This window comes from Cupressus sempervirens, chromosome 6, assembly GCF_028749045.1.
Source record: "Cupressus sempervirens isolate cs-2001-9-10 chromosome 6, ASM2874904v1, whole genome shotgun sequence".
Classification (NCBI taxonomy): Eukaryota; Viridiplantae; Streptophyta; class Pinopsida; order Cupressales; family Cupressaceae; genus Cupressus; species Cupressus sempervirens.
The window spans coordinates 347,766,529-347,790,928 of record NC_143123.1 but is presented as its reverse complement, the minus strand read 5'-3'; positions in this window follow the sequence as shown (position 1 = coordinate 347,790,928).

Below are 24,400 nucleotides of genomic sequence, written 5' to 3'. Positions count from 1 at the left end.
TGAAGTTCATCCAAATCATCCTTAGATTTAGATTCACTTTCTTCCTTACTTTTATTTTCTTTCTTAGAACTTCCAATTTTTAGTGAAGATTTAAATGCATTTTCAATTGTAACCATACTATTGTCATAACTTCTCAATTCAAATACAGTCAACTGACCAACTAAATTGTCAAGTATCAATACATTACTAAGATTAACTCTCACTTCTTGAATAGTAGAAATTTTGATAGCATAAATAGGTAAAATTCTCCTGAGAAATTTACCTACAATTTTGGAATCATAGATAACTCATCCAACAACTTTGATGTTCTCACAACTTCTTTAATTCAGTTTACAGATTGAGCAACATTCTCACCTTCTTCCATTCTCATGTTGTTATACTTTCCTCTAAAATTTTCAATTTTGGCTCTCCTCACATTATCATCTCCTCCATGTACAAGTGTTAACTTATACTACATTTGTTTGGTAGTTGTATAATTTTTGATATCATCAAACTCAGTATCATTGAGTGCAAATGCAATCTCAATCATTAGAATATTGTGATTTCCCTTTTCATTTATTTTCTTCATATTCAAAGGACCATCAAGGGTAGTGTATTCATGTTCCAAACAATGTGTGATATTATCTCCAATTCTAGATAGATGTAGCTTTATTCTATTCTTCCATAATGAGAAGTTCTCTATGTTCTGTCTTGGTACCTTTCTCTTATACATCTTTTATCTTTAGCTTAGGTTCCTTTAAACTTCTTCCTCCAAGCATTGTGCTCTGATACCAATTGTTAGATGAATGAGAGGGGGGAAGTGAATATGTTATGTTTAGTTATCCTATAGTCCCTTTTAACAACTTTAGTTCCAAACAAAATTCATAAACATCATTAGTAATCACTTGGCATATTCAATCATCTTCATAATTAACTCAATTATCACCTTAATCCAAACTTTTCATTCACTATTTTGTTTTAACCAACTAATACTAATATCACTTATTTATTACTGGCCATAAACTTGGTTGTTACCAAGTTGCAATAAAATGAAAACAACAGATAAAACAACTTACAACATAACAACATTTTCAAAATTAACACCAAGATTTTTAATGTGGAAAGTATGTGAAGGGAAAAACCACCTGGGATTGACAACTTAAAGAAATTCATGCTTATGAAGTGAGCTTGGTTAGGAGCCAACCATGTTAAAGGTTACAAAACACTATTAATGTGACCTTGTTAGAGGATTTAACAAAAATATCATATAGGATTTCACAAACTTATTAGGTCCACTTGGTCTATGAGATTTTATTCTACAATGATTAGAAAGTAACAGTGTAAAAATGATTTATTTAGGTATAACACTACATTTCTTGTTTAGGTATCCTTTCTATTCTTTTCTCTATCTAATCTCTATCTTGTTTCTTTGTTCACTCAACTAGCTAATTGAATCCTCTTTATTCTTCCTCAACTCTGGTTGGTTCACTTGGTTTAACTATCTTCTTTCACCTCCTTCAATTGTTCACACAATCACCACCTTAACAATAAACAACAACTAATAGGACAATCAACAACACCGACAACCTAAAATTGTCTTTAAAATCTCCTTAAATGTCATTTCTATGCATCCAGGTTCTTCCTTTTATTGTCTCACAATATCAGATTCAATGTACTTAACCATATAGAAAATATAACTTTTCATAGAACTTTGTGTGCTTCCTTATCCTTCTTTAATCTCCATCTTAACATCCTTATCAAATTTTCCTAGTTGTTGATCTTTTAACAAACTTTGACTCGTACCTTTGAACATCTCAAACATTCCATTTTTCCATCAAAAGTCAATCTTAGATTTTATTTCTTTCAACTTGTTCTTCCACCTATTACTCAGTGAACATAACATTCCACTCAAGTAATATAGTAATCAATTAATGCTAAACTCGCTTGGGAAATAATGAATTTCTAAATTGCTTTGCCAACTACTTAGTGAAAACTATAGTCGCTCGATGAATATTGTCTTCCTTCTTCAACCTTGTCACTCAGTGAAGATTGAGTACCTCAATACATAACACTATTACATGATTGTAAACTAATCAAACCTACATTATATTATCTTTTTCCAGCACCTTCAAGTGCTCATTGTATACCATACTGATCAACTCTATTGTCAACATAATTTCTTCAAATCCTCTTCATCAATCATAATGATACAACATTCTACTAAGTTAGTATAATGTGTAGGCAACTAATCATTTGACATTAATGACAACATAATAATCAATATGACTCTTTTACATACATTAATAGCATTACCAATAATATTATTAGTTGAGCTAACATAAATTGGTAGATAAATGAAATATTTGAGATTTGATAAGGGTGGTGAGGTTATGTCTAATGAACTAACTAACTTTTTTGTTGATCATGGAATTAAGAGATCACAACTATCTACATTGAGAATACCACATCAGAATGGGATTTCAAAGAGAAGAAATGGATCCATTGTTGATTTTTATTGAACACTAATGATTGAAATATAATTTGCAAAAATAACTTGGAGAGAGGTTGTAAGCACTACTATTTACACCCTTAACTGAGATTAGTTGATAAAAGGAAAAAACTAGACATCATATGAACTCTAGTATGGTCATACACCAAATGTAAGTTATTTCATAATATGTCTGTACATGAGACAAATTGCTATGTAAGAATTGGAGGGTGATCCCTTCTCCAGTTTATCCTATTTGTTAGCAAATTAAAAATACTAGAACTAATTGATCACACAAGCATTAAAAACAATAAAACCATTGGCTCTATTGCTATTAATGAACATAAATTCACAAAGGAAACACAAACTCCAACAAGAAACACTAAGCACCAAAAGCATACATTATTGCATCAAATATCAGACTTGAATACATATTACATCTCATTATTTAGATGAAACCCCATCCTTAATTCAATTTTTAGATCTAGGGATTTTTTCTTGCAAAAAGCATGCTAAAATCACTAATTTTAAGAAAATTATGTGAAAAAACACTCCTAACTAGGTGTTAAGTAGGCCCACACTCTTTATTTAATTAATTAAATGGTGCATTGACCTTTACATGACTCAAAAACTCATAAAGAAGGAGAAGATAAGAAGAGAGAAAACCTTGTTGGGAGGCCGATGCCTCCATCCCCTCTAGGTTGGTACCTCTATCCAACATAGACCAATGAATTTGTGACATGTGATTAACCATCTCCTGTAGATTCTTGTCTCTAGCTTTTCTAATGTTCATTGATAGCTTGAGCTTTTGGTGTAACAATAGTAGTGATTCCAACAAGTGGTATCATAGCATTAGGTTACAGGTTCAAATCCCTTAGGTAATACTGAGGGGGGATTGTTGGGATGTCAGTTCCTTTGTCCAACATAGACTAATGGATTTGTTACATGTGCTTAACTACCTCTCATAGTCCTTATCTCTAGATGTTGTAACATTAATTGACAGGTAGAGCTTTTGATGTGACTACAACAATGATTTCGATAAACTTTGGATGATTTGGGAGTCTCTGGAATTTCTTTAGATGCAAACTCATGCTCCACTATGTGTCTATGTCAGTTAAACTACTACCAAAATACATTTTCAATGCATGAAACACTAAAAAAAAGGAACTCGTAATTAATTGTTGGCACACCTGTGCACCGTGGGGTATGATAGGGTCAAAACTAGCAGGATTTTTGTAACTTCAAAAAATTTAGTTTCCAACATCTGGGTCCCCTAGACCTTATGTCAAAATGATGTTTGGATGTGAATCTTTGAACTTTTGGATGATGTGAATCTTTGAACTTTTGGACCACTTGACAGATTTTTTTTAGGACTTTTTTTTTTTTTTTTTTTAGAAAGAGCTAAAGCTGTTTGAATGTAGATAATGCTCCTATAGAAAAGATAAGTCATGATAAGACAAGACCATAGAAAGCTATGCTCAAAGATGTTGATAGGGTGATGAAAGAGAAATGGTAGTAGGAAGAATATATTGAGGATAACAGTTCATGTATAGAAAGTAAGTGTAAGCTTTAGAGGATTTCATGAGGGTAGTTGAAATATTGGACAAGATCAACATTGACACACACCTTGAAGGGTATTGGAATGATGGAGGAATCATGGATGAAATAGCTTGAGATTTAGATGTATGAGGTGGTAGAAGAGATTTGGAAAAAGTGGAGTAGAAGGCTTTGGAATAATTTTAGAAAGATTTTTGGAAGAAGATGGAATGGAAGCCTTTGGAAGCTTGAATGTCAACTTTGAAATATTTTCAATATTCAAGTCTTTTAAAAGAGACTTGGGAATCCACATAGCTTTAGATTTTCCTCGTTCTTTGGGTGCTTGAGAGTGCCTTTGTATAATGATGGATTTAGGAACCCATATTTTATTTGGTTTAGCTCTTTGAGTAGTGGACCTTTGGGGTCTCTTTTATGCATTCTCCTTCTTAGCATTCACATGTCGATTAGATGGGACATAGTGATCTTTATTTTTCAATGGATTCTTATGTTTATTCTCACTTCCAAAGGACTTGGGATTTGTGGATGAACAAGGATGATATGAATGGTTTAGATGTATAGATGGGTGAAAATTCATCAAGGATGAGTGTCTTTGTTGATCTTGAGGTATTATAGGAGAGCTAGGGAATGAGCTAGGAGTGAATGTAGGAGATGGAGGAACATAAGGCCCCAATATGGATGGAAGGTTTGAATGCTTTAGCTTAGATGGATAAGGACCAAGGATAGATTTAGAAGATGCAAATGGATAGTGGGAAGGGATATCAACATCTTTAGAGTGAGAAACATAATCAAAGCCATCAATAGACTCGTGAGTAGCTTTGATAGGAACAACATTTTTAATAGGAGCTATTGAATCTTGAGCATAATTTTGAAGTGGATATGGAGAAGCAGAACATGAGGGGATGCTTTGATCTTAACAAGTAGCTTTGGATAGCATATTAAGAGAACTTTTCTCATAATTTTCAGTAAGCTCAAGGGAGATAATGGAAGTGGTATCTTCATCATACTTTGGAGGTGGATAAGACATAGGATATGGAGGAGTGACATTTTGAAGGAGATGAAAGGGTGCTTGATCTTGATCTTTCTTAACATTTATAGCTTTTCTTTTTGAGAGTCCTCTTGACATGGAGCCACTTCTAAGGATAAGGGAGAATGAAGAGTGAATGGAGTAGTGCTTGTATTAGGTATAGTAGTGCATGAAGGTTGAGGATGTTTAGGATTAGTAGCATGGAAAAGGTTTGCAGCCAACTGAAGGTTAGCTAGAGTTTCTTTTAGAGGTAGCCCTTGAGGATACACATAGTCTATGTGGAAAGAATTGGGTTCTTTATTTGATGGAGGCATGCTGGAAAGATTTTAAGTGTTGGAAGATGCATGAGTGTTGGAAGAAGTGGAAGATGTAATGGAGCCACTACTAGACATAGGTTCATCAACGTAATCTTGCTCAAGAGAAGTATCCTCAGCACATGAGTCACTAGAGGTTCCAATAATTCCATTATCCATAAGATCTTGGATTTTATGTTTTAGCTCAATGCAATCTAAAGTACTATGCTCATTATGTTGATGATAAGCACAATAGATATCCAAGAATGGGTTTCCATATGAGCTAGACTTAGGTAACATGATGATCTTATTGCTAAGAAGTTTTTGCAAAGTGTCATCATAAGAATCTTCCAAGGGAGCAAAAGTTCTATTAGAAGTATGTCTAGGATCTTCTTGTTGTTTCTCAAGTGAATAGAATTCATTCATGTATTCATCATTATCTTGGTCAAAGATAGGTCCATCATGAAATTTTAGAATAGGCTCAAAGTAGGTATCACTTGCTTGTCCTCTAAAGAGGTCTTTAGATCTAGAAGATGAAGACATTTGATGTCTTGAAGTAGAGCATGTAGACCTAGAAGAAGAGGATGACCTCAAAGAAGGTGACTCACATGCATGTAAAGACCTTAAGGAAGATTCATGTAATGATGCAAGCTTCTCCTCTAACCTTTTCTCAAGTTTAGACTTCATTTCTATCATGCACTTAGAGAGATGAAGGTAAGAAAGATCATTTGTCTCTTCTAGTTCTTTATATTGTGCATATAGATCTTGAAACTCTTTAGTGACATGGAGGATATCATGATCATCTAGATTTGGTTGAGGTTTGGTAGCACAAGCTTTGAATTCCATAGTTATAGATAGATAATCAAGCATGAAGGAGACTAGAGGAAGCTAATAGGGTGACACAAGATAACTTGATGTCCAAACTAGAGAGGTAGAGTGTTCACTTGCCAATATAGTAGAGAGAGATTAAAGTGACTTGTCAAACAATATGTCCAAGAAACTTACGACATGAATGACTCAAGTCAATAGCTAGGCAAGATGCCAAAATAGCCAAATAGATAGAGCAAGTAGGGTGACAAGTGAACAACTTTCCCAACCCAAGAGTGTAGTCAAGAAATCAAGGTAACCATTTTAGCAAAAGGATAACTAGCAAGCATGCATAGACCATGAAGATAGAAAGACCAAGAGCACCAAGACCAAAGAGTCACTTTAAGCATGTTCAAGAACTAGAGACATAGAAAATAAAAATCAAATGATGAGACTCCCCTTAGCAAGCAACACAAGAAAATGTTTGCATTTGATGTTTTGACTTGGCTGACAGCATAGCAAGTTTGATGTTCAAAAACAATTTCTTTCCAAGCAAGATAGTGACACATGGAGTATTCTTCAAACAATCAAGCAAGGGACAAAGCAACCTTGCATGATACAAGCATATGTGACGTCTCAAAAGAATTCCCTAGAATTATCGTCATGTGTATGTTCAAAAGATTTTCACAAGTATACCACATTTGAGAACACATCAAGCAATATCTACTTAAAAGACATGGTTCATTACTCAACAACTTGGTCCACGCTTGATGCTCCTTTGCCTCACACCAAGTGGTCTCCCACAAGAGATATTGGCTTTTTCATGAAAATTCCATAAGCATAACCAAGGGAACATAGATGGTGAGTGTAAAATCTTGGGGTGATCCGGGTAGTCCACTAGGATCGATCCTTGCACCAAGAAGTTGAGCAGCTAAAAAAGTTAGTTACTAACTTAGGGTGTTTAGATAGGGCTTCCATTCATAGTGTTCCTCTTGCTCCCAATTATGAGACACCTCACCTTGCGATGAGTAACCGATCTCGTGACCACAAGAGTACCTTAAGCATTCTTGCCTAGTGATCTCCCTATGATCAAAATCCCATAAGCGATCACACTAGGCGAAGAAAAACACTATGTCTACCAAGGTTTTGTTTCCTTGATAGCCTTGAGTTTATAGTGGGTTGGAAGAGCCAGGTAATCTGCTTGTCCCCACTTGGTTCGTTCCTCTCAGGTTGTCCGAGAGTAGACCCTCTAAACGATTCTAAACTACATAGAGAGTGGATCAACTTTTGGAAGTCAAGATTTTTGATTCACCACAAGGGTCAAGAGCATACTCTCCTATTCCAATCATTTTCTCTCAAACATGCCAGAAAGATTCAGTTACCCCTTACTTTTGAAACCAAATGGTAAGTCAAGATTTTTGATTCACCACAAGGGTGAAGAGCATACTCTCCTATTACCAAAGGATCCCAATTGTAAGTTTTAATGTGCCTAAAAATAAACAACTAGTATATGCCACACATGTAAAAGTAAAGAACAATCAAATTTGGTTTTTTATGCGTTGGTCAACCCTACAAACAATCATTAGTAGCTCTTTTGCATTTGAAGTTTTGACATGCGTTATTTTTATGCAATGTTTCAATTTTTTTCATAAGGATGGCAACCTACAATCAAAACTTGTTAGCACCACAAGTTAGTGTGAAATAACATAAAATAATGCAATAAAAAGTAGTTAGTCACCTCAAATATCCAAGTTATCTTCCAATCAAGTGTATGCAAAAAAAGTGCAAACTAATCACAAATGCTCTCATTTTTACTCTTTGCTTTTGACCTAGTCAACAAGATTAGACTTTTTTGCTATTATTTCCGATCCAAAAATAGAAATGAAAAGAAGAGATCCCTACTAAAAATCAGAGAGCTTTCCAAAAATGCAAGAAATTCAAAAAAATCTCTTCATTTGCGCCCTAGAGACCAATTTTGTCAAAACAAGCTAGATTTATCAAATCGAGTTTTTGATCCTTAATATAACCTAAAAAGTCAAAATACAAAGAGAGTAACCCTCTTAAAATTAAAAAATATTTCTGAAAATGTAAGTTTTTCTAAAAAATACACTTATTTGTGATCAAAAATGGCTTTTTATGAAAAAAAAAAGAAAAAATCATAACTCCCGTAAATCACATCAAAATGCTTTGAAAATTGGACTGAGACATTTTGAACACATACCCAACTTGAAAAAAACAATTCAGAACCAAACTCCAAGTGGTTTAAAAGATATGATCAAATCTTTAAACCAACTAGATTTTTGGCCTTCAAACCAATCTACTTATGGGTTGGCCTTAAAACCCAAGTGATAATTCTACAAAAGCACTTGATTAGATCCAATATGCTACTATAAAAAAATTAGAGATAATAAATGAAAGCAAATGAAGCTAGAAATTTGATTCATGCCCCACAGTGGGCGCCAAAAATGTACACTCGAAAGTGTCCCACTCTAAACCCTTCTATCCAAACGATTCCATGAGTTTGGAATGCTTAGATGCCGGCTTAGAGCTCCCTATCCATGGAGTGCAAGAGAGTGTATTTCAATTTCAAGGGCTCTCAGATGAGCCTTAGAGATACTCTTCTTGCTAGTAAACCATGCAATGGGAGGTTCCAAAAACAAGATGCAAGAATGCAAATGTCCCAAGGAGTTTCTCAATAAAGCAATGCAAATGAAGATTAAGATAGAATGAAATCCAAAGTGGAGCTATGCTAAAACATGTATGAGAGTGTTACAATACCATTATTAAGCTATGTGATATTAAGCTACATGTAAAAATAAAAGCTAAGCTAAGCTAGAATGCCATGATGCCATGGATGAGAGAATGTAGACAAGAAATAGAAGTTCTCCACAAAGCTCCAAAGAAACCTATTAGAAAACCTGCAGCATAACAATATTCAAAATAAGGATTCGATCATTTGAGGGGGAAAGCTCTCTCCTTTTTAAAGGCATACGGATGGTAGAGATCAAGATGAAGATGGTGGATGATCAACGGTGGAATTCGAAAATAGGTGTGATCCATGTGCACACACAAGTCAACCAATAGAATATAAGTTGACTTGTCATATAAGACAAAAGTCTCACAAGCCTTTTCTTTTAATTTTAAAATAGAAAAAGGACTTTATGTGTGCACTTTAAGTGGGTTAGAAGAATGGGGTGTTTTATTTAATTAAAAGGGGACATGTTCTTTTAATCAAATAATGAACTTAGGATAGCATAATCAAACTATAGGTTATAATCAAATATATTGATTATTAGCAATTTGGTCTAGGTAAATGATTAAATTAATTTAGCCAAAATATTGAAAAGGGGACTAATAGTCTAGATGACCATTTTTAGGTGATTACAGTTTCAATATGTCAAGGGCCTTATATTTTCTCTTTACCTCTCTATGATAATAATGAACCTCTTGTCTTGATTCTACAAAATCATCCATCTTAGAATCTAAATCCTTTAGTATCTCCTAGATTTTTAATACTCTTCACACATCATCCTCACAGGATACTCCTTCTAATTATTCTTTGAATTATAGTTCAACTACCTCTATTGAATGTAACTGAGTCCTTGAGCTATCTTGGAAAATATCTAGACTTTTTGAGCTATACAAATTGTCAGCCTCCAAAATATGAGCTTGAGCCCTAGCATGTGTGTCTTGAATATCTTCATATAAATCTAAAATGACCTTATTTATTTTTTGAATATTATTGATCCAATCATCAATAATATTTAGCTCCTCTCTTGAGTATATATTTAGAAACATCTGACATTTTTTACCCTTTATAGTCCTTAGGGCTTCCAAGTCATTCTTACAGGTGGATATTTCTTCTAGTAACCTAAGATCCTTATTGACCATTGTCACAAGTCTATGTACATTCTTCTCTATACTATGCAAAATATGGGAGTTTGACTCTGTTATCTCTACCCCTTGCTCCTAAAAATTATGGTGCCATCTCTGGCATACATCAAAAAATGAGCTAGTAGGTCTTGAAGCCAGAGCTTGTATTTTTAGGGGGGTGCTAATACAATTTCGAGATGCTTAGGGTCAATGGGACCTACCACTTCTCTAACAAAAACCTTCAAAACTTCATTTTTCCTCCTTAAAACTTAGATCTCCTCTTCCCTTTAATCAATTTTCTAAAACATCTACTTCAACCCCAAAGTCATTAAAGCTTTGGTGGTGTCCTTAATGATTTTTCCCAATATGACCTCTTGTATCTCAAAATCTTGATGTATAATGGCCTCAGGATATGTATGGGGAAGAGGAATAATGATATGCTCTACCAAGTTATCTTTTATATTCCTTGAAATGAAGGTCATCCTATTTGGCTCTTCTATGGGACATTTTGTAGTCTATATATCTCGTGTTAGAGCTAACATTCCTTCTATGTTCATATGTATGTATCTTCTTTGACAAATCTCCACTGCTCAAGCTATCCATGTTAGGGTTGTACCCACAGAGGATGTATTTTAGCTAGAAAATGAAACACTAGTAACTACTGTGACTTTTCCTCTATCCATACTCCATAAACTCTCTCCTTCTCCTATTTTTTATATACTAGGTGTGACCACTATTATTGCAAGAATAGAGGAGGATGGTTGTACTAATTGAGGGGCTTTTTTTTTATTCTTCATGTTGAACCTTCTTGTGGAGCCTCCTCTTTCTTATCCATTCACATCTCCTTCTCTACACTATCTTGGCTTGGATCCTTAAGTAATGGAGGGTTCATTTCTACAACCTTTCTTACTAGTAGTGGTGGAGGAGGTATTTCAAGTTCTTAGGGGGTGAAGGAGGTATGCCTACTAGACCTTGTGGGAGAGGATGTATATTGTTCCAGCCATTTCCCAAAGGCTCCTGGTGTGGAGTGTCCCTTATTTCTCCTTTTTCTAAATGTGTATCCAAATGCATGAAATAATATTAGACCATTCAAACAAATTTGACCAACTCTCAAGTGTCAATTTCATCCATCCTTTGTGTTACAGATTGATGGTATCATTGATCTGAATAGGTTGGTCTTAAATGTCTAGAGGTGTTTGTGTAGTACTCTAAATCTTCTCCTTTCCTCCTTTTCTTCTCATGTGGAGTATATTATTTTGTTCTAGGGAAGATAATTTACCTCATCCCCTTATGCCCATATTCCTCTAATTTGGTATTTGGGATTGAAGGTGCAGTTGTCACCTTCTTTAATCTCCTCCTTTTTGTTCCAATAAAGACTGTCTCGATCCTTGTCCTTTTGGAAATTGTGTAGGTATCTTTTCTTACACTTCTTAAAGGTGTGATTCTTCTTCTACCATGATCACCTTCTTCTTATTCTTCTTACCCTTAGCCCTTTCTTACCTCTCAAATAATTTACATCTCTTTCATGTTAGTGGATTGTCTCTGGTCTAGTTGGAGAATTGTCCTTATATGTAGGAATGGTGACCTTGGTCCCCTTTCTTTTATTCAGCCTAGAGAGCACCTTGAGTGTACTTATTTTTGGTAGAGGGTTGGGTGGAAAAATCTTGCATACCCGTTCTATGGTTATATCAATCACATAATAAGCCCTATGCATGATATCATCATTTTCTTCTAGGCTTACCTTGACATTCAGGATTGTGTGCTCAAAAATATTATCCCTATTATAAATAGGATCAAGAACATCTAGGGAATCTTTATCCTAGACCTTAAGAAATGTCTGCAATTTCAAGGCCTTCTTTGCCAATGACAACTCCATTCTATAGTAGTTATTGATTCTGACTTCATAATCATCAACAAAGTTTAGCAAATGGTCCTCAACAGCCCAATCTAGTATGAACTCCCTTACTGTGGCATGTTGAAGCATTATTATATTATCAAAATAAGGATGCACCATAACCCTCCAAATGGTATATTTCCCATTCCACCATAAATGTGGTGATATATTTATTTTGACTGACCTCATAAGGCCAGATGGTGATAGGTCATATCTATGTTTTTTAGTGCTTCTTCATGACTTTATCATATGTTGAGGATAGTTTCCAATAAATCTCTAGAAGCACCAATGTGTTAGAGGGATACTGTGGTATATTTTTTGGGAAAAGGAGGGTTCCATCCACTTGTCTATATCTGAATGTGTGGAACTCAATGAAATACCCACCAACTTGTGTTACCTGGGCTACCACCTCTACTAGAAATTTCTTTGCATAATCTCTTTTAATGAACCAGATCATGAAAAAGATGAAAGTGTCATTCACTATCTATTATTTATGGTTGTCATCCTAGAGGTCCTTCTTCACTAGCTATAAGTATACCACATGTGCCCAAGCTTTGACATTCTTTATGTTTCCTCTCCTTGTGAGCCCTAGATACGAAGGAAAGCTAGAAGCTAGTAGATACACCACATATGATGTAATATAAAATGAGGATCATTCTAGACAAAGACTAGCTAGTTGTGCAAAGTATCACTAATGATGGAACCCCATTTTATCATGCTTTCTCTTTTTTGGATCCTCTCAATGAAGTAGACCATCCATGTCTTTGAATAACTAGCCATGGGTATGCCCATTACTCTAATCAAGAGCACTATGTAATAGCCAATGTTTGCAATCATATACCCTCAGATCATATCAAATTTTCCTGGCTTCTTGTTGGTGGTATAGGTGATTATGTACTTCCTTTGTACTATATTGTTTAATTTTCCTTTGTTCTCCTGATACCATCAATCTACACTCTCATATGTGATGCTATAACACTAGTCTAAGACAAGTAAATAGAAGACCATGTCTATGTTATTTGATTAGATGTTAAGGACAATCTCATCAATGATACTCTTTGTACCATATTAAAATGGACGCACTCTCCTTTTTAGAAATTATATCTCCCTCTTCATAATTCCTTCTTTGGACCATGGATATGCCTATGCTCGGTCTCTTTTTTCTCCTATCTTCTTCCTCTTTCCACCCTACTCTTTCTAGAACCTACCGCTTCTTTTTGTGGAACCCAGGACTTGACCTCCAAGACCAGGTTGACTTAGGTTGACCTAGGCTAAATTAGGTCAACTCGGGTCAACCAAGACCTCCTAGGTTAACCTAATCCTCCCATGTTGACCTATTCCTCCCAATTTGACCTAGTTCTCCTAGGTAAACCTAGTCTTGGACTAGGTTGACCTAGGTTGACCTAGTCCTTGATAGTTTTGGAGCACAAGACCTAAAAATCCCTGGGGTTTAATTAGTTTTTTTATTGTTACCCAATCGGCTTGTATTTTTTTCCACTCAACAACTCATATATAAAAAGACTTGGAGGCTTCATTTTTACACACACACACGCACGCACACGCATGCGCACGTGCACACACACGCACACATCATTCATTCATGCACTCAAATTTTTCTCTCAAGTACATTTTCTACTTTTTGCATTCAAGGAGTTCAAATATCCAAGTTCTTCAAGCATTTAAGCAAGGATAATTCTATCTATTGTTGAAGAATCCTTTGTGAGCATTTCCTCTTCAAGATCTAGCTTATTTTGGCCATCAAGGAAGGAGATTTACATTAAAGCATTCATCATCTTCTTTATTTATGCACTTTTATAACCATGGTACTAGGATGGCATTATGGTAGATCTATTGAAAAGAGTGGAGATACCCTACATTCCTAATTTAAGATCTACAATACATTTAAATACATACAAGAAAGGTGAATCCTAACATTTATCTTGTCTTTTAGTCATCTACATTTATATTTCTCAATTACAATTAATTTCTTAACCTAGGGTTTGACCAAGGAAAACCCTCATCAAACCCCAACCTCCAAACCTTTCTCTTATGTGTTAACTTGCAGATTGGGAGAAAAAATGATTACAAATCTGGAACCTACTACTCAAAATATTTCTAGATTCATTAATTACAGATCACTAGACTACATCAACCTAGTTTTAGGGTGTCTTCCCAAGTTGACCTAGTTCTTTAGTCTCAGATTCCAACAAGATTTCTGGGTTTTTCTCCTTTTGTCATTTTCTTTCTAGATTCATTGATAGATATTCTGATACAAATTAGATTTATGAGTTTGAGAACAAAATTACATCTTCCTCTACTTATTTAGAGGTGAGTCATTTATGTTTAATTTCCTTTCATATCTTTACCCTAGATTTATATCTTAATTGGGCTAAACATCTCTAAATAGCATCTAGATTTACATTATTTAAGCAATCAGTTCAATTTCACATTCATATTATCCTATTAAGGACCATAGAGAGTACATGTCCTTGTATTTTATTCCTCTTTATAATTAGAATTTACTATTATCTCCCTTCTTCCTTTGGGCCCTAGATAATCTAATTTGGATCATAGGTGGAATCATATTTGGAAATTTCCCTCTTTCCCTCACACATGTATTTGAATGGTTTAATGAACTGGTAAAATGCAGGCCCACAACCTTATTTGAAGTTCTTCCATTTTACCACTAAACATCTTGGTGAAGTTGGCATTCTTCCCCTTTCTTATTGGAGTTATATTGGTTATTTTTGACATTTACCTTCTTTTCCATTTACTTCTTGTGGATTTTAGGGTTAGATCCTCTGATCTCCCTTATTTCCCCCTTTTCATCTAGAATTCTTTTTCATGGATTCTGCAACATTGAGTATGTAATTTTCATGCTTTATTATTCAAATATTTATGGTATCTTCCATACATTTTAATAAAATAATGATTAGTAGGATCTAATCTATATGCACTTATATTTTTCTAGTATTGCACAAGTATTTTAAAGTATTTTACAAATGTTTTTTATTAGATAAACAGGTTTTACAGGGATCTTGAAACCCAAGAGTTAATACAAATCAGGCTGAAAATAAGTGTTAGAAGCCTAGCCACAAAAGAAACAAGTCTAAAGGCTGAAGTAGCACAAGGTCCAGCCAAAAAAACAAAGGCCAAAGAAAAGGCCAAACCAAAAAGACAAAAAAAAAAAAGCCAAAAGCCAGAATGAAAAGCTAGCCAAAAAGGAAAATAACAAGAAGTACTCCTCGATCTTTCTTTTCAGCTCCTACATGACCTGTACAACCTCCTATGCCATCTTGTTCTCCTCGGCCTCCTACTAGTGAGTCCAAAGATCTTCCTGGTCCAGAGTAGAAAAGGTGATACTAGTGGTATTGTCTTCATCAGATCTAGCTTTACCCCTGTCTTTTCCTTCCACATCCCCCTGCATGCCTCTTTCTTTAAGCCACTCAGTTAAAGATAAAATGTTGTTATTGATCGAGTTGAGCAGTGAGATCATCTGGCTTGATAGATTGTGATTATAATTTTCTAGATTTTGAATCCTCCTTTTCACCAAGATATGCCTATCATCATAATCTATCCCTTTCTCTAGGCCTTTAAGATTCCTGGCTCCTTCCATTTGAACCACCTTCTCCTTACCTCCTCTAGCTCATGAAAAAGCCACTTGATTGACCTGAAATTATCAACCATGCTATTGCGGGCATTGTTCAAGAGGTTCATCCTAGACTCCCTGGCATTATCATAGATAGCCACAAGCAAAGGGTTAATGAGCTCTTTAAGATGTGGTTCCTCCTGATTGTCCACCAGGATCTAGGGGTTCATCACTTCCCTAAAAATACCCATTTTCGAGGTCCTCACATTAAAATTTCTCCATGATTTCCTCATATCTTTGGCCAACACCTCCCCACACTTAGCAACAAAACTATCCTATGTCTGTTCCTCTGGATGGGCTTGGGGATGGACAAGAGAGAGAAGGATCGGGGAAGAGTCCAGGTCCTGCTGCAACCTCTCATCCTCTATGCCCACTGTCTTGCGTTTCTTCCCACCCTAGGAATCCATTTTTCCTCCTACCTTTCCTTTTCCTCATCTTCAAACTCCATCGCCTCCTCTTCATCACAGGTGTCTTATTCCTTCTTCTTAGTCTTCTTCTGACCATGATCTCTAGGGCTAATTCTTCTAGGGATGATGAGGGAGGGAGACTTCTTAACATTTGGCAAAGCTATTTTATCGGGAAGGTAAGTCCTCCTTCCTCAGAACTAATGCTCTGAATATCATCTAAGTCAAAGGAATAGCTAGAGCTATTGATTTCCTCATTCCCAGCCTACATGTAATGCCCTGTTTGGAGATCCGTTGGGTGTGAGGATGGTCATTAAGTCTTTCGTTGCGATCTGTTTGATCCGTGTATGTTGTTGTCATGTGCACTTACACTTGTTTTAAAAAAAAAATATTCTGGCTTGTTTTCATCCTTGTGTCCAAGGATCTTCGGGCGGGATGTAATGCCCCACCCAGAGATCCTTGGACACAAGGATGAAAACAAGCCAAAATAATTTTATTTTTTAAACAAGTATAAGTGCACATGACAACAACATACACAAATCAAAAAAATCGTAACAAAAGACTTAATGACCATCCTGACACCCAACAGATCTCCAAATGTCACCACTAACTAAAACACAAACAAGAAAAGATAAGAGATTGACCAAGCAAAAATTTCAAAATGGACTCTTGAAAATTGGCTAAGTTTGAATTCTGAAGCCCTGAAATTTCCTAAAATCTTTATCTTAGCTTGCAGAGGTCTGGAACCTACCTCAAATGAATCATCACATATATTAAAATATATCTTAAGTATAAGAAATTAACTTATACTAAAACGATATATTTTAAACCCTTAAGGACTAAAATAGAAACCCAAAACTTGGATTTCAAGAGAAGCCATCTAAAATCAAAATGCAACAACATAGGGTTGAAGAACGCTCAAAAGGGTATCCAAATCAACACTTAAAAAGTTTAGATTAGGACAAAAAGTGCCCGCTATTCATCCACGTAGATTTTTACAAAAACTGTGTGATACTTTAATGCAGCATAGAAAAGTGTCGCGCGACATTTCTCAAGAAGGAGTGCGACACTTTCAGGGACTAGGCAATACTTTTCCTTAAGGTGTGCGACACTTTAACAGTGTCGTATGAGTTTCTCTAAGAGGTGTGCAATACTGGAAAGTGTCACACAACACTTCTCTAAAAGGTGTGCGATACTCTTCCAGTGTCACACAACATTTCTCAAGAAGGCATGCGATACTTTACAGTATCGTACGACACATTTTTGTATGGGTGTGTGATACATTTTAAATGTCGCACATTGCTGAACAAATGTCACCCATAGAAAGCAAAGACACTTCAAGAACTCAGAAAGGGGAAAAAAAAATAAATGAACCTCCACACTGGGGAGTACCGGATCCACATTTTGAGGCTAGAACACTCGAACCAGAATTGAGTAACTAAAATATAGAAAATGGAATCTAACCATTTAACAAATAGTAAAGGAACAGTACAGAAAGGAAACATCACAACAACTAAAATAACATCGCAATGAACAGAATAACCAAGTAAGTACGTGGTTCCTCCCAACCATCAATGGCATCATAAGACCATCGTGGGCCCTAGGCATCCCCCATGTGTAACATCCCAAGCCACCGATCATATCATCAGTGCTATCATGATAGGGACATCACTACTAAACATGCTACAATATAAGTAAATGAAATCTAACATGCTAGTAGAAAGCATAGGATAACCTTGTAATCAAATAACATCATCTACTATATGCTAAACATCATAATAAGGAATGTGTAAAACCAACATCATGTAAACATGGAAAACAACATCCCAATGAAAGCATAAATCACTAGAAAATATACTCCACAAAATGAAGTACCAAGTGACACATCCAGCAATGATCACACTAGAACAATAGACCATCTCTGTGCACCGATCCCTAGCAGTGGTGAAGGTAGCTACGCCTCCCAACCACATGGTGCCTATAGGCCCACACCCACCATGCTGATGGAGATAATGATCCAACCACACACACACAAAACAAAAACCATGGCTAACACACACACCAAGCAGTATGATGACTTAATCTAAGACATAGACAATGCATAAACTATAGGTCCTAGTCAAACAGCTCAATGGGATACTATGTAGGGACTGACATCATGGAGATTCGCTTGGCATTGACAAGCCCAAGCTCGAATCATGCATTTCAACTCCTCAACGAAGGGCCCCGCATATACTTTTTATTATCTTAAATTTTATTACCACCCAATGTTTTATTTAATTATCACTTACTTAAAAATTCCTCTGCCAACCCTGTGGGACTAAGGTCACCAGGCTGCGAGATAGAAGCCCCCTCCATATGCTACCCTACCCTACCCATGGTCATCCAATGATGAGTGCCCGTAGACACGTAAACTCCCAACCCAACCCCAACAATCACAACTTTTGAAAGTTCCATGAAAGATCGAGCCCTGCAGGTCACCCGACAGAAGTACATGTGTGTGGCGCACCACCATCACAAAGATCATACACAAGGACAAGAAGAGAATGCAAATAGAAGTCAATCAACCGAACCAAAATCAGGATGATGGATACTACATGCATCCCAATGCAACAAAAGATGCAAAAGTGTTCTGACTAGTATCCAAATAGATCATCTAGGTCCACGAACCACAATGTGCCAAGAAAACAGGAGAAAACAGGGCGGCATGCAAAATGAGGTAAAAACCCCAAATTTTTGAAAAATTCCAAAATTAAAGCCCATTTGGTCTTTGGGTTCAAAAACTCAAAAAATCCAAAAATAAAAGAAATCAGACACCGTATGCCAAAATAGCCAACATAAAGGCCCAAAAACCCAAACCCCCATTTCAAAAATAGGGAAAACGTTCATACCCGACCAACCGAGCAGAACTAGCAAACAGAAACGGAGGGGAACACTAGTTCTCAACCTCCTAACATATTGCTACAAGAAATGGAAGTAGAAACAAAGTAAAAACATTAAAATGGGAAGCCCCTACCTGACAGAAAAAGGAGCCAAAATAGAAACCCACAGAGTAAAATAACTAATCTACCAAAACTACTGAAACTGATGGCAAAGCAAGAACTCCTCGAGCTAAATCCAACGAGACCAACCTCGCAAAAATCCCATGCTCAAAACTCCCACAATGAACAAAACACTAATCCTTCAGAAGAGGATTTCCAAATTTTCTCTCCAAAATCAATTTCCAAAATGTGAGAAGTGAATCCTGAATTCCTTTTTTTTTAATACTTATTCACTTCTTGAGTGAATAGTCAATTCTGGAAAATAGCTAGCTAGAGTAGATAAACTCTGAATCGACCCAAAGAAAAATAGGTTATTATCTGTAATAGAAATTCACCTAAGGAAACGCTGCCAGAAATTAAATCCAAAAAGATTTAAAACCCAAAAACCCAAAATCACAGAAAATCAAAGAACACTTTCGCGACAAAAGTGAACTTCTAAATGCACAAACACACTTACTAGTCTAGTCACATAATGCAGATGAGTTCAGATTTACTAATCACTGAAAGGTTTTAATTTAAAACAACTAAATAAGGATACATCAACCATATAGAAGCAACATTGGAAAAATATGAATAGCTAGATCACTATCTCCATGTGCCACTGCCAGGGATATAATTCTTGCACACTAAAACACATGATCAAGTGCAATTGCATATAACATAATAGCCGAAGCAATTAAAGTATTAAATAACTCATTAATCCATTTACACCACTCACATTCGCATTAATCATAAAAGACAAGAATGAGGAAAATAACCAAAGGATAAGATCCATCACATCACAAAACCACAAATGTGTCCAATACATGACACAACTAGATAATCAGATATCATAGATCTACTGTCATTTCAAAATAGCATCAACATGCAAGTATGATAAACTGAATAGCATAGCAACAAAGAATCTATGGTATGGAAATCAAAGTATATCATTCGACCCTCAGGTCATCTCAAGGTACAAATATCAAAAGAGTATCAAGTATTTCTCGAATCAAAAATAGACAAGGTACAAACTGCAAACACAAGAGGCACTACACTATGACGGGATGTTACTAATCATATGAGCCTTGAAGTGCTCATAGATGAGTATTAATAGCCCCTCGTGCAGAGGAGGGTTAGCAGAGGGTTTCTTTTTGAAGCTTGACACTGCCTTGCTCATAGAATTCAACAAATAGAAAGGGAAAGAAACTTTTCTATCATGACAAAAATGATTCAGAAGAACAAAATGGTGGGTGCGAACATGATCAAACCTAGGGTCAAGATTAATGTACTCAATGAAAATGCACAAAACATACCTCCAAATCTTCATTATAGACTCCAGATCATAAAACATATCACTTTTTTTAGGCCATTCAGCTCCTTAGGATTGTTGGAAAAATCCTTCATAGCACTGCCCAAAAGCTTTTTATCCCTAAAGAACTTAAAGCCCACCATTGGAAGTATTTTCCAAATTTTATTCCCATATCTTTGACAAATAACATCACCTTTCTATCAACTTAGATTTACCATAAAGAGATAAGTGGAAGATTGATACATTCCCTTCTCCTAATATAAGCCTTGGCTATGGGGATGCATTTATTAAGGATAGACTAATATCTTCTTTTAATCCTTCCCCCTTAGAGGACCTCAATTCAATTTATGATCATTCATCTATGGTGTGTTTTATTGATTGATATGTTCCTTTCATTGATAATTCCACTATTTTGGATGAAACTCTTGATACTAATAGTGACTATTCTCTTCCTCATGAAAGAGTTAATATGATTGACATCTTCTCTTTTTCTCCTAATATATATCCTCTTCTTAGTGATATTTTAGAGCAAGAGGAATGCATTATAAATACTTCTATCAATGTGACCTTGCCTTCATTTGTTGCTCCTAGTAGAGATGCATTATTAATGAAGATTCATAATCCCTATTCTAAGGATTCTTTGGAAGAAGATGATAATTAAAATCTCCTTAATTCTCTATCTTTTAGTGATGAGTCTATGGAAAATCAAGATATTAATTAAGTTAATCTCACTCAACCTATTCTCACTCTCAATGGTTACCCTTCATCAAATAAATCTCTAATCACCCTTAAGGGTTACCCTCCCATAACTCTTAAAGGGGAACATTAAAATTATAAGGGTTATCATATGGTGTCTCACACCTATAATACAAGGAATAATCCTCCACCTACTACCTCTCATCCACCTTCTCAACCTATTCTTCCCACTCCACTTCATCTTTCCCAAAATCTTAGGTTGGATTATGATTTGGTATTATAGTTACATAATACCCCCAGGGAGATTTCTCTTTGGAAACTTCTTCAAATATCTCCTACATATCATGAAGCCTTGAAACAAGCTTTACCTACTCTTCCAACCCTATCTCATAATCAAGATAACATGAATGCCTTTTTACAATGCATAAATAGTACAATCATTCTACCTCAAATTGTGTTTACTCATGATGACTTACCTCCTAAAGAGATTTAAGATCACTATGATGCTCTTATGGTAGTTGTCCTAGTCAATGGTAACCTTAATTTTTTACCTCTAGTTGATAATGGATCTAGGCTTGATGTTTGTAGCATGGCTATGCTCAAAGAAATTAATGTCAATCTTTTAACTATGAAACTTGATAGTACCTCTATTCATGGCTTTGATAACATTTATAAGAAAAATTTAGGCACCATCACTTTCCTATCAAAGTAGGTCTAGTTATTTTGAACACTCATATTCATGTTATGCCTTGACATCTCAATTACAATATTCTTCTTGGTAGACCTTGATTACATTTTATGCATGTTATTCCTTCAACTCTTCATCAAAAAGTCAAATTTCTCTATTAAAAAATCATGTACTCTCTTCATAAGGGCACTAAGCCAAATATTTGTCTAAATATTGAGCAATAACAAAATCAAGAATCTAATGGTGATCCTCCTACAAGTACCCTTCTAGGTGATGATTGGGGATCCTTATATTTTACACCAAATTTTATTGGGTAATATAGAGTTAAGGACTTGTTAGTCATGAGAGGTCATTCAATTCCTTTCTTTTCCAACTTTGTTTCTACTTACACTCATTATTAGTCTATTAAATATAATGATATAAATTATATGCCCTTAGGCAATGAGAGGCATATGAACTATTCTAAAATCATTGTTGATCATAATTTAAGATATGTGCAACAAAGTAGTGAATCTTAGTCTTTGTCCACACTCTCACATATCATCTCCTACTAATAAAGAACTTATATTTACCTAAACTTGTTTGTGCTAAGGTGATTAGTATGCCTAAACATAGAAAAAAATATTTTAAAAAACTTATGAATCTTCCAGTTTGCATGTATCATGTTATCATGATCACTCTACTAATGATTGTCAAGCTTTGCATCACAAAATTCAACAACTCATTAATAATGGGGATATTCACATATCTCCTTATAATGATATCTCTTTTACTTCTAATTTATTTAAATAACAATGAAGTACTTGTTATGTTTCTCCATGCCATGTAACATTGTTGGCACTTTTTTTGGTGGCTCAATATCGTGCATGGTTTTCTCTATGAGTAGAATAATAGGTTTGTTTTATCTTCTCTTTTTCCTATACTTGGAGGACAAGAGAATCATTTCCTTCTTTTTCACTTTCTTATAGATCTATTGTTTTCTTTAGGTGAGTGTTATTTTTTTATCATGTCACATCCAATCTTATATTATTAGCAAGTGGATTTTTATGGTAGATAGATCACTTACCTTGGAGACTCGTAACAGTGTATCCTCTTTCTCAAGGATTTTCCTTTTTACTTCTTGAATGGTGTCTCTACATTCTACCCTTCCATGACCTCATAAGAGTTGTGACCTCTTTGGTTTGGATTGGGTGTTGCACGTGGATACAATCATGATGATGATATTTCTTTATCCTGATGTATCGCTTCCTTAAGATGCAAAAAAAAGAAAATATTTTTCCATCTTAGGGGGGTGGTTCCCTATTTTTATTTTTGAAAGCACACCATATAGAGTACACTAGCATGACACAACTTGCAAGGGCTGACTACTCTATCTTTTTATACATGTCTCGGATTGGTTGACTAGCATGCCACACACACTTGCTAGATCATTTGGCTGATCCAAGTACATACACAAACCAGTCTCATAATATAGGAGCACTATATCATGAGAGTGTAAAGAAAATTTAAGGTATTGACTATCAGGAACACAAACTAACTAGACCATTCAATCCTTTCCTTTTTTTTCCTTTGTGGGATTGACTATTGGGCACATAAACCCATTAGACCATTCAATCCTATCCTCTTTTATGAGATTCACAATAAGAAACACAAATCTTTTTTGAAAATTTGATCATGCCCCCTTCTCTCTCTCTTTATTTCATATCAATGACATCTCTCTTATTGTGATTTTCAGATTTGATAAAGAATCAAGTTTCTTAGGGAGAAATACAAATTCTGAGTATCGCTTATGTATTTAATCTTGTATAGTTTGGGATAATTTCTACGTTATCTTCAAATCTATGCATTGTTCCTAGATTAATGATTTTTTTTTGTCTCCTAAGTTGTGATAAGATCATTTTTTTCTTTTTATCTACTTTACTATGAGTTTGAGTCAACTCATACTCCTACTAAAGGCCGGGGGCCTAAATATACCATCTTAAAATGGACACACTTGACTTTTAAGATGTTTTAGCTCCCTATTCATAATTCCTTCTTTGGACCATGGATATTTTGTGCTCAACCTCATTTTTCTCATATCTTCTTCCTCTTTCCACCCTATTCTTTTTAGCACCCACCCCTTCTTTCTGTGGCTCCCAAGACTTGACCTCCAAAACTAGGTTGACTCATGTTGATCTAGTCTAGACTACATTGACCCAAGTTGACCTAGTCCTCCAAAGTCAACCAAGTCTTGGAATAGGTTGACCAAGGTCAACCTAGTCCTCCCAAGTTGACCTAGACCTTGACAAGTTCAAAGCTCAAGGCATAAAAGACTAATAGGTTTAATTAGTTTTTTATTGTTAGCTAGTCAGCTTGTATTATTTTCCTGCCCAAAGATTCTTACATAAGGAGACTTGGGGGGTTCATTTTCATATATCTATCATCTCAATCTTTCATTTACTCAAACTCTTTCTCTCAAGTCTAGATTTTTTCCGTTTTCATTCAAGGATTTCAAAAATTCAAGTTCTTCAAGAATTTAAGAAATGAGATTTCTATCTAGCATTGAAGAATCCTTTATGAGCATTTCCTTTTCGAGATCTAGCTTATTTTTATCCATCAAGCAAGGAGATCTACACTGAAGAGTTCATTATCTTCTTCATTGATGCACTTTTTTATCCATGGCACCATGATGGGATTATGGTAGGTTTTTTTAAAGAGTGGAGGTACCCTACATTCC